Source organism: Chiloscyllium plagiosum, unplaced genomic scaffold (assembly GCF_037043375.1).
Source record: "Chiloscyllium plagiosum isolate Xiang-an unplaced genomic scaffold, Cpla_swu_hap1 HiC_scaffold_35, whole genome shotgun sequence".
In the NCBI taxonomy this organism is placed as follows: domain Eukaryota; kingdom Metazoa; phylum Chordata; class Chondrichthyes; order Orectolobiformes; family Hemiscylliidae; genus Chiloscyllium; species Chiloscyllium plagiosum.
The window spans coordinates 32,164,171-32,181,260 of NW_028270173.1; positions in this window are offsets into that span (position 1 = coordinate 32,164,171).

A 17,090-nucleotide genomic window follows, 5' to 3' on the forward strand; every position below is an offset into this window, starting at 1 on the left:
ACTGTCTCCCAACCCCCAGACAGAGACTGTCTCCCAAACCCCATACAGAGACTGTCCCCCAAAACCCATACAAAGACTGTCTCCCAAACAACATACAGAGACTGTGTCCCAACCCCCAGTCAGAGACTGTCTACCAAACCCCATACAGATACTGTTTACCAAACCCCCAAACAGAGACTGTCCACCAAACCCCATACAGATACTGTCTACCAAACCCATATACAGATACTGTTTACCAAACCCCCAAACAGAGACTGTCCACCAAACCCCATACAGATACTGTCTACCAAACCCATATACAGAGACTGTCTCACAAACCCCCATACAGAGACTGTCTCGCAAACTCCATACAGAGACTGTCTCCCAAACCCTATACAGAGAATGTCTCCCAAACCCCATAGAGAGACAGTCTCCAAACGCATACAGAGACTGTCTCCCAAACCACATACAGAGACTGTCTCCCAAGGCCCATACAGATACTGTCTACCAAACCCCCATACACAAACTGTTCCCAAACCCCCAAACAGAGACTGTCTCCCAAACCCTCATACAGAGACTGTCTCCCAAACCCCGTACAGAGACTGTCTCCCAAACCCCCATACAGAGACTGTCTCCCAAACCCCATACAGAGACTGTCTCCCAAACTACATAAACAGTATGTCCCCAAAACCCATATAGAGCCTGTCTACCAAACCCCATACAGAGACTGTCTACCAAACCCCATACGGATACTGTTTACCAATCCCCATACAGAGATTGTCTCCAAAACCCCATACAGAGACTGTCTCCCAAACCCTCATTCAGAGACTGTCTACCAAACCCCAGACAGAGACTGTCTACCAAACCCCATACAGAGACTGTCTCCCAAACCCTCATTCAGAGACTGTCGAACAAACCCCCATACAGAGACTGTCTCCCAAACCCCCATACAGAGACTGTCTCGCAAACCCCATACAGACACTGTCCGCCAAGCCCCATACAGAGACTGTCTCCCAAACCCCATACAGAGACTGTCTAATAAATCCCCATACAGAGACTGTCTAATAAATCCCCATACAGAGACTGTCTCCCAAACCCCATACAGAGACTGTCTCCTAAACAACATACAAAGACTGTCTCCCAACCCCCAGACAGAGACTGTCTACAAAACCCCATACAGAGACTGTCTAACAAACCCTCATACAGAGACAGTCTCCCAAGCCCCAACAGAGACTGTCTCCCAAATCCCATACGGAGACTGTCTCCCAAACCCCATATAGACACTGTCTACCAAATTCCAGACAGAGACTGTCTACCAAACCCCATACAGAGACTGTCTAACAAACCCTCAGACAGAGACTTTCTCCTAAGCCCCAACAGAGACTGTCTCCCAACCCCCATACGGAGACTGTCTCGCAAACCCCATACAGACACTGTCTCCCAAATTCCATACAGAGACTGTCTTGCAAACCCCATACAGAGACTGTCTTGCAAACCCCATACAGAGACTGTCTCCCAAACCCCCAGACAGAGACTGTCCACCAAACCCCATACAGCGACTGTCTCCCAAACCTCATACAAAGACTGTCTAGCAAACCCCATACAGCGACTGTCTCCCAACCCACATACAGAGACTGTCTACCAAACCCCATACAGAGACTGTCTCCCAAACCTCAAACAGAGACTGTCTCCCAAACTCCACATAGAGACTGTCTCCCAACCCCCATACAGAGACTGTCTACCAAACCGCATACAGATACTGTTTACCAAACCCCCATACAGAGACTGTCTAATAAACACCCATACGGAGACTGTCTCCCAAACCCCATACAGAGACTGTCCCCCAAACCCCAGACAGAGACTGTCTCCCAACCCCTATACACAGACTGTCTAACAAACCCCCATACAGAGACTGTCTCCCAAACTCCGCACAGAAACTATCTCCCAAACCCACACAGAGACTGTCTCCCAAACCCCATACAGAGACTGTCTCCCAAACATCATACAGAGACTGTGTCCCAACCCCCAGACAAAGACTGTCTACCAAACCCCATACAGATACTGTTTACCAAATGCCCATACAAAGTCTTTCTCCCAAACGCCATACAGAGACTATCTCCCAAACCTCATACAAAGACTGTCTCCCAAACCCCACACAGAGACTGTCCCTCAACCCCCAGACAGAGACTGTCTACCAAACCCCATACAGATACTGTTTACCAAACCCTCATACAGAGTCTGACAAATAAACCCCCATACAGAGACTGTCTCCCTAACCCCACACAGAGACTGTCCCTCAACCCCCAGACAGAGACTGTCTACCAAACCCCATACAGATACTGTTTACCAAACCCTCATACAGAGTCTGACTAATAAACCCCCATACAGAGACTGTCTCCCAAACCCCATTCAGAAACTATCTCCCAAACCCACACAGAGACTGTCTCCGAAACCCCATACAGAGACTGACCCCCAAACCCCAGACAGAGACTGTCTCCCAAACAACATACAGAGACTGTCTACCAAACCTCATACAGAGACTGTCTCCAAAACCCCATACAGATACAGTCTCCCAAACCCTCATTCAGAGGAGTCTCCCAAACCCCATATAGAGACTGTCTCCCAAACGCTCATTCAGAGACTGTCTACCAAACCCCATACAGATACTGTTTACCAAACCTCCATACAGAGACTTTCTCCCAAACCCCCATACAGAGACTGTCTCGCAAACCCCATACAGACACTGTCCGCCAAACCCCATACAGAGACTGTCTCCCAAACCCCATACAGAGACTGTCTCCCAAACCCCATACAGAGACTGTGTCCAAATGCATACAGAGACTGTCTCCCATGCCCCACACAGATACTGTCTATCAAACCCCCATACACAGACTGTTCCCAAACCCCCAAACAGAGACTGTATCCCAAACCCTCATACAGAGACTGCCTCGCAAACCCCATACAAAACTGTCCACCAAACCTCATACAGAGACTGTATCTCAAGCCCCATAAAGAGACTGTCTCCCAAACTACATACACAGTATGTCCCCAAAACCCATATAGAGCCTGTCTCCCAAACCCCACACAGAGACTGTCTACCAAACCCCATACGGATACTGTTTACCAAACCCCTATACAGAGACTTTCTCCCAAACCCCATACAGAGACCGTCTCCCAAACTCCATACAGAGACTGTCTCCCAAACTCCATTCAGAGACTCTCTCCCAAACCCCATTCAGAGACTCTCTCCCAAACCCCATACAGAGACTGTCTCCTAAACCCCATACAGAGACTGTCTCCTAAACACCATACAGAGACTGTCTAGCAAACCCCATACAGAGACTGTCTCCCATACCCCATACAGAGACTGTCTCCAAAACTCCATACAGAGACTGTCTCCCAAACCCTCATTCAGAGACAGTCTCCCAAACCCCATACTGAGACAGTCTACCAAACACCATACGGATACTGTTTACCAAACCCCTATACAGAGACTTTTCTCCCAAACCCCCATACAGAGACTGTCTCCCAAACCCCATACAGAGACTGTCTCCCAAACCCCATACAGAGACTGTCTCCCAAACCCCATACAGAGACTGTCTCCAAAACCCTATACAGATACTGTCTCCCAAACCCTCAATCAGAGACTGTCTCCCAAACCCCATACAGAGACTGACTCCCAAACCCCCATACAGAGACTGTCTCCCAAACCCAATACAGAGACTGTCTACCAAATCCCATACAGATACTGTTTACCAAACCCCCAAAAAAAGACTTTCTCCCAAACCCCATACAGAGACTGTCTCCCAAAACTCATACAGAGACTGTCTCCCAAACACCACACAGAGACTGTCTCCCAACCCCCAGACAGATACTGTCTCCCAAACCCCCATAAATAGTATGTCTCCCAAAACCCACACAGAGACTGTCTACCAAACCCCATACAGAGACTGTCTACCAAACCCCAGACAGAGACTGTCTCCTAAAACCTCATACAGAGACTGTCTAGCAAACCCCATACAGAGACTGTCTCCCAACCCCCAGACAGAGACTGTCTCCCAAACCCCATACAGATACTGTTTACCAAACCCCCATACAGAGACTTTCTCCCAAACCCCCATACAGAGACGATCTCGCAAACCCCATACAGACACTGTCCGCCAAACACCATACAGAGACTGTCTCCCAAACCCTCATACAGAGACTGTCTCCCAAACCCCATACAGAGACTGTTCCCAAACTCCCAAACAGAGACTGTCTCCCAAACACCATACAGAGACAGTCTCGCAAAGTCCATTCAGAGACTCTCTCCCAAACCCCATACAGAGACTGTCTCCCAAACCCCCATACAGAGACTGTCTCCAAACGCATACAGAGACTGTCTCCCAAACCACATACAGAGACTGTCTCCCAAACCACATACAGAGACTGTCTCCCAAGCCCCATACAGATACTGTCTACCAAACCCCCATACAGAGACTGTTCCCAAACTCCCAAACAGAGACTGTCTCCCAAACCCTCATACAGAGACTGCATCGCAAACCCCATACAGAACTGTCCCCCAAACCTCATACGGAGACTGTCTCCCAAATTACATACACAGTATGCCCCCAAAACCCATATAGAGCCTGTCTACCAAACCCCATACAGAGACTGTCTACCAAACACTCATACAGAGACTGTCTCCCAAACCCCACATAGAGACTGTCTCCCAACCCCCAGACAGAGACTGTCTACCAAACCTCATACAGATACTGTCTCCCAATCCCCATACAGAGACTGTCTAACAAACCCCCATACAGAGACTGTCTCCCAATCCCCATACAGAGACTGTCTAACAAACCCCCATACAGAGACTGTCTACCAAACCCCATACAGAGACTGTCTAGCAAACCCCATACAGAGACTGTCTAGCAAACCCCATACAGAGACTGTCTCCCAACCCCCAGACAGAGACTGTCTCCCAAACCCCATACAGAGACTGTCCCCCAAAACCCATACAAAGACTGTCTCCCAAACAACATACAGAGACTGTGTCCCAACCCCCAGTCAGAGACTGTCTACCAAACCCCATACAGATACTGTTTACCAAACCCCCATACAGAGACTGTCTAACAAACCCTCTTACAGAGACTTTCTCCCAAGCCCCAACAGAGACTGTCTCCCAAACCCCATTCGGAGACTGTCTCCCAAACCCTCATACAGAGACTGTCTCCCAAACCCCACATAGAGACTGTCTCCCAACCCCCAGACAGAGACTGTCTACCAAACCTCATACAGATACTGTCTCCCAACCCCCAGACAGATACTGTCAACCAAACCTCATACAGATACTGTCTCCCAATCCCCATACAGAGACTGTCTAACAAACCCCCATACAGAGACTGTCTACCAAACCCCATACAGAGACTGTCTAGCAAACCCCATACAGAGACTGTCTCCCAACCCCCAGACAGAGACTGTCTCCCAAACCCCATACAGAGACTGTCCCCCAAAACCCATACAAAGACTGTCTCCCAAACAACATACAGAGACTGTGTCCCAACCCCCAGTCAGAGACTGTCTACCAAACCCCATACAGATACTGTTTACCAAACCCCCAAACAGAGACTGTCCACCAAACCCCATACAGATACTGTCTACCAAACCCACATACAGAGACTGTCTCACAAACCCCCATACAGAGACTGTCTCGCAAACTCCATACAGAGACTGTCTCCCAAACCCTATACAGAGAATGTCTCCCAAACCCCATAGAGAGACAGTCTCCAAACGCATACAGAGACTGTCTCCCAAACCACATACAGAGACTGTCTCCCAAGGCCCATACAGATACTGTCTACCAAACCCCCATACACAAACTGTTCCCAAACCCCCAAACAGAGACTGTCTCCCAAACCCTCATACAGAGACTGTCTCCCAAACCCCGTACAGAGACTGTCTCCCAAACCCCCATACAGAGACTGTCTCCCAAACCCCATACAGAGACTGTCTCCCAAACTACATAAACAGTATGTCCCCAAAACCCATATAGAGCCTGTCTACCAAACCCCATACAGAGACTGTCTACCAAACCCCATACGGATACTGTTTACCAATCCCCATACAGAGATTGTCTCCAAAACCCCATACAGAGACTGTCTCCCAAACCCTCATTCAGAGACTGTCTACCAAACCCCAGACAGAGACTGTCTACCAAACCCCATACAGAGACTGTCTCCCAAACCCTCATTCAGAGACTGTCGAACAAACCCCCATACAGAGACTGTCTCCCAAACCCCCATACAGAGACTGTCTCGCAAACCCCATACAGACACTGTCCGCCAAGCCCCATACAGAGACTGTCTCCCAAACCCCATACAGAGACTGTCTAATAAATCCCCATACAGAGACTGTCTAATAAATCCCCATACAGAGACTGTCTCCCAAACCCCATACAGAGACTGTCTAATAAATCCCCATACAGAGACTGTCTAATAAATCCCCATACAGAGACTGTCTCCCAACCCCCAGACAGAGACTGTCTACAAAACCCCATACAGAGACTGTCTAACAAACCCTCATACAGAGACAGTCTCCCAAGCCCCAACAGAGACTGTCTCCCAAATCCCATACGGAGACTGTCTCCCAAACCCCATATAGACACTGTCTACCAAATTCCAGACAGAGACTGTCTACCAAACCCCATACAGAGACTGTCTAACAAACCCTCAGACAGAGACTTTCTCCTAAGCCCCAACAGAGATTGTCTCCCAACCCCCATACGGAGACTGTCTCGCAAACCCCATACAGACACTGTCTCCCAAATTCCATACAGAGACTGTCTTGCAAACCCCATACAGAGACTGTCTTGCAAACCCCATACAGAGACTGTCTCCCAAACCCCCAGACAGAGACTGTCCACCAAACCCCATACAGCGACTGTCTCCCAAACCTCATACAAAGACTGTCTAGCAAACCCCATACAGCGACTGTCTCCCAACCCACATACAGAGACTGTCTACCAAACCCCATACAGAGACTGTCTCCCAAACCTCAAACAGAGACTGTCTCCCAAACTCCACATAGAGACTGTCTCCCAACCCCCATACAGAGACTGTCTACCAAACCGCATACAGATACTGTTTACCAAACCCCCATACAGAGACTGTCTAATAAACACCCATACGGAGACTGTCTCCCAAACCCCATACAGAGACTGTCCCCCAAACCCCAGACAGAGACTGTCTCCCAACCCCCATACACAGACTGTCTAACAAACCCCCATACAGAGACTGTCTCCCAAACTCCGCACAGAAACTATCTCCCAAACCCACACAGAGACTGTCTCCCAAACCCCATACAGAGACTGTCTCCCAAACATCATACAGAGTCTGTGTCCCAACCCCCAGACAAAGACTGTCTACCAAACCCCATACAGATACTGTTTACCAAATGCCCATACAAAGTCTTTCTCCCAAACGCCATACAGAGACTATCTCCCAAACCTCATACAAAGACTGTCTCCCAAACCCCACACAGAGACTGTCCCTCAACCCCCAGACAGAGACTGTCTACCAAACCCCATACAGATACTGTTTACCAAACCCTCATACAGAGTCTGACTAATAAACCCCCATACAGAGACTGTCTCCCTAACCCCACACAGAGACTGTCCCTCAACCCCCAGACAGAGACTGTCTACCAAACCCCATACAGATACTGTTTACCAAACCCTCATACAGAGTCTGACTAATAAACCCCCATACAGAGACTGTCTCCCAAACCCCATTCAGAAACTATCTCCCAAACCCACACAGAGACTGTCTCCGAAACCCCATACAGAGACTGACCCCCAAACCCCAGACAGAGACTGTCTCCCAAACAACATACAGAGACTGTCTACCAAACCTCATACAGAGACTGTCTCCAAAACCCCATACAGATACAGTCTCCCAAACCCTCATTCAGAGGAGTCTCCCAAACCCCATATAGAGACTGTCTCCCAAACGCTCATTCAGAGACTGTCTACCAAACCCCATACAGATACTGTTTACCAAACCTCCATACAGAGACTTTCTCCCAAACCCCCATACAGAGACTGTCGCGCAAACCCCATACAGACACTGTCCGCCAAACTCCATACAGAGACTGTCTCCCAAACCCCATACAGAGACTGTCTCCCAAACCCCATACAGAGACTGTCTCCAAATGCATACAGAGACTGTCTCCCAAACCACGTACAGAGACTGTCTCCCATGCCCCACACAGATACTGTCTATCAAACCCCCATACACAGACTGTTCCCAAACCCCCAAACAGAGACTGTATCCCAAACCCTCATACAGAGACTGCCTCGCAAACCCCATACAAAACTGTCCACCAAACCTCATACAGAGACTGTATCTCAAGCCCCATAAAGAGACTGTCTCCCAAACTACATACACAGTATGTCCCCAAAACCCATATAGAGCCTGTCTCCCAAACCCCACACAGAGACTGTCTACCAAACCCCATACGGATACTGTTTACCAAACCCCTATACAGAGACTTTCTCCCAAACCCCATACAGAGACCGTCTCCCAAACTCCATACAGAGACTGTCTCCCAAACTCCATTCAGAGACTGTCTCCCATACCCCATTCAGAGACTCTCTCCCAAACCCCATACAGAGACTGTCTCCTAAACCCCATACAGAGACTGTCTCCTAAACAACATACAGAGACTGTCTAGCAAACCCCATACAGAGACTGTCTCCCATACCCCATACAGAGACTGTCTCCAAAACTCCATACAGAGACTGTCTCCCAAACCCTCATTCAGAGACAGTCTCCCAAACCCCATACAGAGACAGTCTACCAAACACCATACGGATACTGTTTACCAAACCCCTATACAGAGACTTTTCTCCCAAACCCCCATACAGAGACTGTCTCCCAAACCCCATACAGAGACTGTCTCCCAAACCCCATACAGAGACTGTCTCCCAAACCCCATACAGAGACTGTCTCCAAAACCCCATACAGATACTGTCTCCCAAACCCTCAATCAGAGACTGTCTCCCAAACCCCATACAGAGACTGTCTCCCAAACCCCCATACAGAGACTGTCTCCCAAACCCAATACAGAGACTGTCTACCAAATCCCATACAGATACTGTTTACCAAACCCCCATAAAAAGACTTTCTCCCAAACCCCATACAGAGACTGTCTCCCAAAACTCATACAGAGACTGTCTCCCAAACACCACACAGAGACTGTCTCCCAACCCCCAGACAGATACTGTCTCCCAAACCCCCATAAATAGTATGTCTCCCAAAACCCACACAGAGACTGTCTACCAAACCCCATACAGAGACTGTCTACCAAACCCCAGACAGAGACTGTCTCCTAAAACCTCATACAGAGACTGTCTAGCAAACCCCATACATAGACTGTCTCCCAACCCCCAGACAGAGACTGTCTCCCAAACCCCATACAGATACTGTTTACCAAACCCCCATACAGAGACTTTCTCCCAAACCCCCATACAGAGACTATCTCGCAAACCCCATACAGACACTGTCCGCCAAACATCATACAGAGACTGTCTCCCAAACCCTCATACAGAGACTGTCTCCCAAACCCCATACAGAGACTGTTCCCAAACTCCCAAACAGAGACTGTCTCCCAAACTCCATACAGAGACAGTCTCGCAAACTCCATTCAGAGACTCTCTCCCAAACCCCATACAGAGACTGTCTCCTAAACAACATACAGAGACTGTCTAGCAAACCCCATGCAGAGACTGTCTCCCATACCCCATACAGAGACTGTCTCCCAAACCCTCATTCAGAGACAGTCTCCCAAACCCCATACAGAGACTGTCTACCAAACCCCATACAGATAATGTTTACCAAAACCCATAAAGAGACTTTCTCCCAAACTCCCATACAGAGACTGTCTCCCAAACCCCATACAGAGACTGTCTCCCAAACCCTAATTCAGAGACAGTCTCCCAAACCCCATACAGAGACGGTGTCCAAAACCCCATACAGAGACTGTCTCCCAAACCCTCATTCAGAGACTGTCTCCCAAACCCCAGACAGAGACTGTCTACCAAACCCCATACAGAGACTGTCTCCCAAACCCTCATTCAGAGACTGTCGAACAAACCCCCATACAGAGACTGTCTCCCAAACCCCCATACAGAGACTGTCTCGCAAACCCCATACAGACACTGTCCGCCAAACCCCATACAGAGACTGTCTCCCAAACCCCATACAGAGACTGTCTCCTAAATCCCATACAGAGACTGTCTCCCAAACCCTCATACAGAGACAGTCTCCCAAACCCCATACAGAGACTGTATCCCATACGCCATGCAGAGACTGTCTCCAAAACCCCATACAGAGACTGTCTCCCAAACCCTCAATCAGAGACTGTCTACCAAACCCGATACAGATACTGTTTACCTAACCCCCATACAGAGACTGTCTAATAAATCCCCATACAGAGACAGTTTCTGAACAGTGTTTGGGAGACAATCTCCCAAACCCACACAGAGACTGTCTCCCAAACCCCATACAGAGACGGTCTCCCAAACAACATACAGAGACTGTGTCCCAATCCCTAGACAGAGACTGTCTACCAAACACGATACAGATACTGTTTACCTAACCCCCAGACCGAGACTGTCTAATAAATCCCCATACAGAGACAGTTTCTGAACGGTGTTTGGGAGACAATCTCCCAAACCCACACAGAGACTGTCTCCCAAACCCCAAACAGAGACTGTCTCCCAAACAACATACAGAGACTGTGTCCCAACCCCTAGACAGAGACTGTCTACCAAGCCCCATACAGAGACTGTCTAACAATCCCCATACAGAGACTGTCTAACAAACCCTCATACGAGACTTTCTCCCAAGCCCCAACAGAGACTGTCTCCCAAACCTCATACGGAGACTGTCTCGCAAACCCCATACAGACACTGTCTCCCAAATTCCATACAGAGACTGTCTTGCAAACCCCATACAGGTACTGTCTCCCAAACCCCCATATATAGTATGTGTCCCAAAACCCATATAGAGACTGTCTACCAAACCTCATACAGAGACTGTCTAGCAAACCCCATTCAGAGACTGTCTCCCAAATCTCAGACAGAGACTGTCTCCCAAACCCCACATAGAGACTGTCTCCCAATCCCCATACAGAGACTGTCTCCCAAACCCCCATACAGATACTCTCTAACAAACCCCCATACAGAGACTGTGTCCCAAACCCCGCACAGAAACTATCTCCCAAACCCACACAGAGACTGTCCCCCAAACCCCATACAGAGACTGTCTCCAAAACCCCACACAGAGACTGTATCCCAACCCCCAGACAGAGACTGTCTACCAAACCCCATACAGATACTGTTTACCAAACCCCCATACAGAGACTGTCTAATAAACCCCCATACAGAGACTGTCTCCCAAACCCCGTTCAGAAACTATCTCCCAAACCCACACAGAGACTGTCTCCCAAACCCCGTACAGAGACTGTCTCCCAAACACCAGACAGAGACTGTCTCCCAATCAACATGCAGAGACTGTCTCCCAAACCCCATATAGAGACAGTCTCCCAAATCCTCATTCAGAGACAGTCTACCAAACCCCAAACAGAGACTGTCTCCCAAACCCCAGACAGAGACTGTCTACCAAACGCCATACTGATACTGTTTACCAAACCCCCATACAGAGACTTTCTCCCAAATTCCCATACAGAAACTGTCTCGCAAACCCCACACAGAGACTGTCTCCCAAAGCCCATACAGAAAATGTCTCCAAACGCATACAGGGACTGTCTCCCAAGCCCCATACAGATACTGTCTACCAAACCCCCATACAGAGACTGTTCCCAAACTCCCAAACAGAGACTGTCTCCCAAACCCCCATTCAGAGACTATCTCGCAAACCCCATACAGACACTGTCCGCCAAACCCCAGACAGAGACTGTCTCCCAAACCCTCATACAGAGACTGTCTCCCAAACCTCACATAGAGACTGTCTCCTAACCCCCAGACAGAGACTGTCTACCAAACCTCATACAGATACTGTCTCCCAATCCCCATACAGAGACTATTCTAACAAACCCCCATACAGAGATTGTCTAACAAACCCCCATACAGAGACTGTCTAGCAAACCCCATACAGCGACTGTCTCCCAACCCCCAGACAGAGACTGTCTCCCAAACCCCCATAAATAGTGTCTCCCAAACCCCCATATAGAGACTGTCTCCCAAACCCCATACAGAGACTGTCTCCCAACACCATACAGAGACTGTCTCCCAAACAACATACAGAGACTGTCTCTCAACCCCGAGAGAGAGACTGTCTACCAAACCCCATACAGATATTGTTTACCAAACCCCCATACAGAGACTTTCTCCCAAACCCCGATACAGAGATGATCTCGCAAACCCCATACAGACACTGTCCGCCAAACACCATACAGAGACTGTCTCCCAAACCCCATACAGAGACTGTCTCCCAAACCCCAGACAGAGACTGTCTACCAAACCCCATACAGAGACTGTCTCGCAAACCCCACACAGACACTGTCCGCCAAACCCCATACAGAGACTGTCTCCCAAACCCCACACAGAGACTGTCTCCCAAACCCCACACAGAGACTGTCTCCCAACCCCCACACAGAGACTGTCTCCCAAACCCAATACAGTGACTTTCTCCCAAACCCCCAAACAGAGACTGTCTCGCAAACACCATACAGACACTGTCCGCCAAACCCCATACAGAGACTGTCTCCCAAACCTCATTCAGAGTCTGTCTCCCAAACCCCACACAGAGACTCTCTCCCAACCCTCAGACAGAGACTGTCTACCAAACCCCATACAGACACTGTCCGCCAAACCCCATACAGATACTGTCTCCCAAACCTCCATAAATAGTATGTCTCCCAAAGCCCATATAGAGACTGTCTCCTAAACAACATACAGAGACTGTCTAGCAAACCCCATGCAGAGACTCTCTCCCATACCCCATACAGAGACTGTCTCCAAAACCCCATACAGAGACTGTCTCCCAAACCCTCATTCAGAGACAGTCTCCCAAATCCCATACAGAGACTGTCTCCAAAACCCCATACAAAGACTATCTCCCAAACCCTCATTCAGAGACTGTCTACCAAACCCCGTACAGAGACTGTCTAACAAACCCCACACAGATAATGTTTACCAAAACCCATAAAGAGACTTTCTCCCAAACCCACATACAGAGACTGTCTCCCAAACCCCATACAGAGACTGTCTCCCAAACCCCAGACAGAGACTGTCGACCAAACCCCATACAGATACTGTTTACCAAACCCCCATACAAAGACTTTCTCCCAAACCCCGTACAGAGACTGTCTCGCAAACATCATACAGAGACTGTCTCCCAAACCCCACACAGAGACTGTCTCCCAACCCCCAAACAGAGACTGTCTCCCAAACCCAATACAGAGACTTTCTCCCAAACCCCCATACAGAGACTGTCTCGCAAACCCCATACAGACACTGTCCGCCAAACTCCATACAGAGACTGTCTCCCAAACCTCATACAGAGACTGTCTCCCAAACCCCACACAGAGACTCTCTCCCAACCCTCAGACAGAGACTGTCTACCAAACCCCACACAGACACTGTCCGCCAAACCCCATACAGATACTGTCTCCCAAACCTCCATAAATAGTATGTCTCCCAAAACCCATATAGAGACTGTCTCCCAAACCCCATACAGAGACTGTCTACCAAACCCCATACAGAGACTGTCTCCCAATCCCCATACAGAGACTGTCTAACAAACCCCCATACAGAGATTGTCTAACAAACCCCCATACAGAGACTGTCTAGCAAACCCCATACAGCGACTGTCTCCCAACCCCCAGACAGAGACTGTCTCCCAAACCCCCATAAATAGTGTCTCCCAAACCCCCATATAGAGACTGTCTCCCAAACCCCATACAGAGACTGTCTCCCAAACCCCATACAGAGACTGTCTACCAAACCCCATACAGATATTGTTTACCAAACCCCCATACAGAGACTTTCTCCCAAACCCCGATACAGAGACTATCTCGCAAACCCCATACAGACACTGTCCGCCAAACACCATACAGAGACTGTCTCCCAAACCCCATACAGAGACTGTCTCCCAAACCCCATACAGAGACTGTCTCCCAAACCCCATACAGAGACTGTCTCCAAACGCATACAGAGACTGTCTCCCAAACCACATACAGAGACTGTCTCCCAAGCCCCATACAGAGACTGTTCCCAAACTCCCAAACAGAGACTGTTCCCAAACTCCCAAACAGAGACTGTCTCCCAAACCCCATTCAGAGACTCTCTCCCAAACTCCATTCAGAGACTCTCTCCCAAACCCCATACAGAGACTGTCTCCTAAACCCCCATACAGATACTGTCTAACAAACCCCCATACAGAAACTGTCTACCAAACCCCATACAGAGACTGTCTAACAAACCCCATGCAGAGACTGTCTAACAAACCCCCATACAGAGACTGTCTCCCAAACCCCCATACAGATACTGTCTAACAAACCCCCATACAGAAACTGTCTACCAAACCCCATACAGAGACTGTCTAGCAAACCCCATACAGAGACTGTCTCCCAACCCCCAGACAGAGACTGTCCCCCAAAACCCATACAAAGACTGTCTCCCAAACAACATACATAGACTGTGTCCCAACCCCCAGTCAGAGACTGTCTACCAAACCCCATACAGATACTGTTTACCAAACCCCCATACAGAGACTGTCTAACAAACCCTCTTACAGAGACTTTCTCCCAAGCCCCAACAGAGACTGTCTCCCAAATTCCATACAGAGACTGTCTTGCAAACCCCATACAGAGACTGTCTCCCAAACCCCCATACAGAGACTGTCTCCCAAACAACATAAAGAGACTGTCTCCCAACCCCATACAGATATTGTTTACCAAACCCCCATACAGAGACTTTCTCCCAAACCCCCATACAGTAAGTCTCCCAAAACCCATATAGAGACTGTCTAGCAAACCCCATACAGCGACTGTCTCCCAACCCCCAGACAGAGACTGTCTCCCAAACCCCCATAAATAGTGTCTCCCAAACCCCCATATAGAGACTGTCTCCCAAACCCCATACAGAGACTGTCTCCCAAACCCCATACAGAGACTGTCTCCCAAACAACATAAAGAGACTGTCTCCCAACCCCCAGAGAGAGACTGTCTACCAAACCCCATACAGATATTGTTTACCAAACCCCCATACAGAGACGTTCTCCCAAACGCCGATACAGAGACTATCTCGCAAACCCCATACAGACACTGTCCGCCAAACACCATACAGAAACTGTCTCCCAAACACCATACAGAGACTGTCTCCCAAACCCCATACAGAGACTGTCTCCCAAACCCCATACAGAGACTGTCTCCAAACGCATACAGAGACTGTCTCCCAAACCCTCATACAGAGACAGTCTCTCAAACCCCATACAGAGACTGTATCCCATACGCCATGCAGAGACTGTCTCCAAAACCCCATACAGGCACAGTCCGCCAAACACCATACAGAGACTGTCTCCCAAACCCCATACAGAGACTGTCTCCAAACGCATACAGAGACTGTCTCCCAAACCACATACAGAGACTGTCTCACAAGCCCCATACAGAGACTGTTCCCAAACTCCCAATCAGAGACTGTCTCCCAAACTCCATTCAGAGACTCTCTCCCAAACCCCATACAGAGACTGTCTCCTAAACAACATACAGAGACAGTCTAACAAACCTCATGCAGAGACTGTCTCCCATACCCCATACAGAGACTGTCTCCAAAACCCCATACAGAGACTGTCTCCCAAACCCTCATTCAGAGACAGTCTCCCAAATCCCATACAGAGACTGTCTCCAAAACCCCATACAGAGACTATCTCCCAAACCCCCATACAGTAAGTCTCCCAAAACCCATATAGAGACTGTCTAGCAAACCCCATACAGCGACTGTCTCCCAACCCCCAGACAGAGACTGTCTCCCAAACCCCCATAAATAGTGTCTCCCAAACCCCCATATAGAGACTGTCTCCCAAACCCCATACAGAGACTGTCTCCCAAACCCCATACAGAGACTGTCTCCCAAACAACATAAAGAGACTGTCTCCCAACCCCCAGAGAGAGACTGTCTACCAAACCCCATACAGATATTGTTTACCAAACCCCCATACAGAGACGTTCTCCCAAACGCCGATACAGAGACTATCTCGCAAACCCCATACAGACACTGTCCGCCAAACACCATACAGAAACTGTCTCCCAAACACCATACAGAGACTGTCTCCCAAACCCCATACAGAGACTGTCTACCAAACCCCATACAGATATTGTTTACCAAACCCCCATACAGAGACTTTCTCCCAAACCCCGATACAGAGACTATCTCGCAAACCCCATACAGACACTGTCCGCCAAACACCATACAGAGACTGTCTCCCAAACCCCATACAGAGACTGTCTCCCAAACCCCATACAGAGACTGTCTCCCAAACCCCATACAGAGACTGTCTCCAAACGCATACAGAGACTGTCTCCCAAACCACATACAGAGACTGTCTCCCAAGCCCCATACAGAGACTGTTCCCAAACTCCCAAACAGAGACTGTTCCCAAACTCCCAAACAGAGACTGTCTCCCAAACCCCATTCAGAGACTCTCTCCCAAACTCCATTCAGAGACTCTCTCCCAAACCCCATACAGAGACTGTCTCCTAAACCCCCATACAGATACTGTCTAACAAACCCCCATACAGAAACTGTCTACCAAACCCCATACAGAGACTGTCTAACAAACCCCATGCAGAGACTGTCAAACAAACCCCCATACAGAGACTGTCTCCCAAACCCCCATACAGATACTGTCTAACAAACCCCCATACAGAAACTGTCTACCAAACCCCAAACAGAGACTGTCTAGCAAACCCCATACAGAGACTGTCTCCCAACCCCCAGACAGAGACTGTCCCCCAAAACCCATACAAAGACTGTCTCCCAAACAACATACATAGACTGTGTCCCAACCCCCAGTCAGAGACTGTCTACCAAACCCCATACAGATACT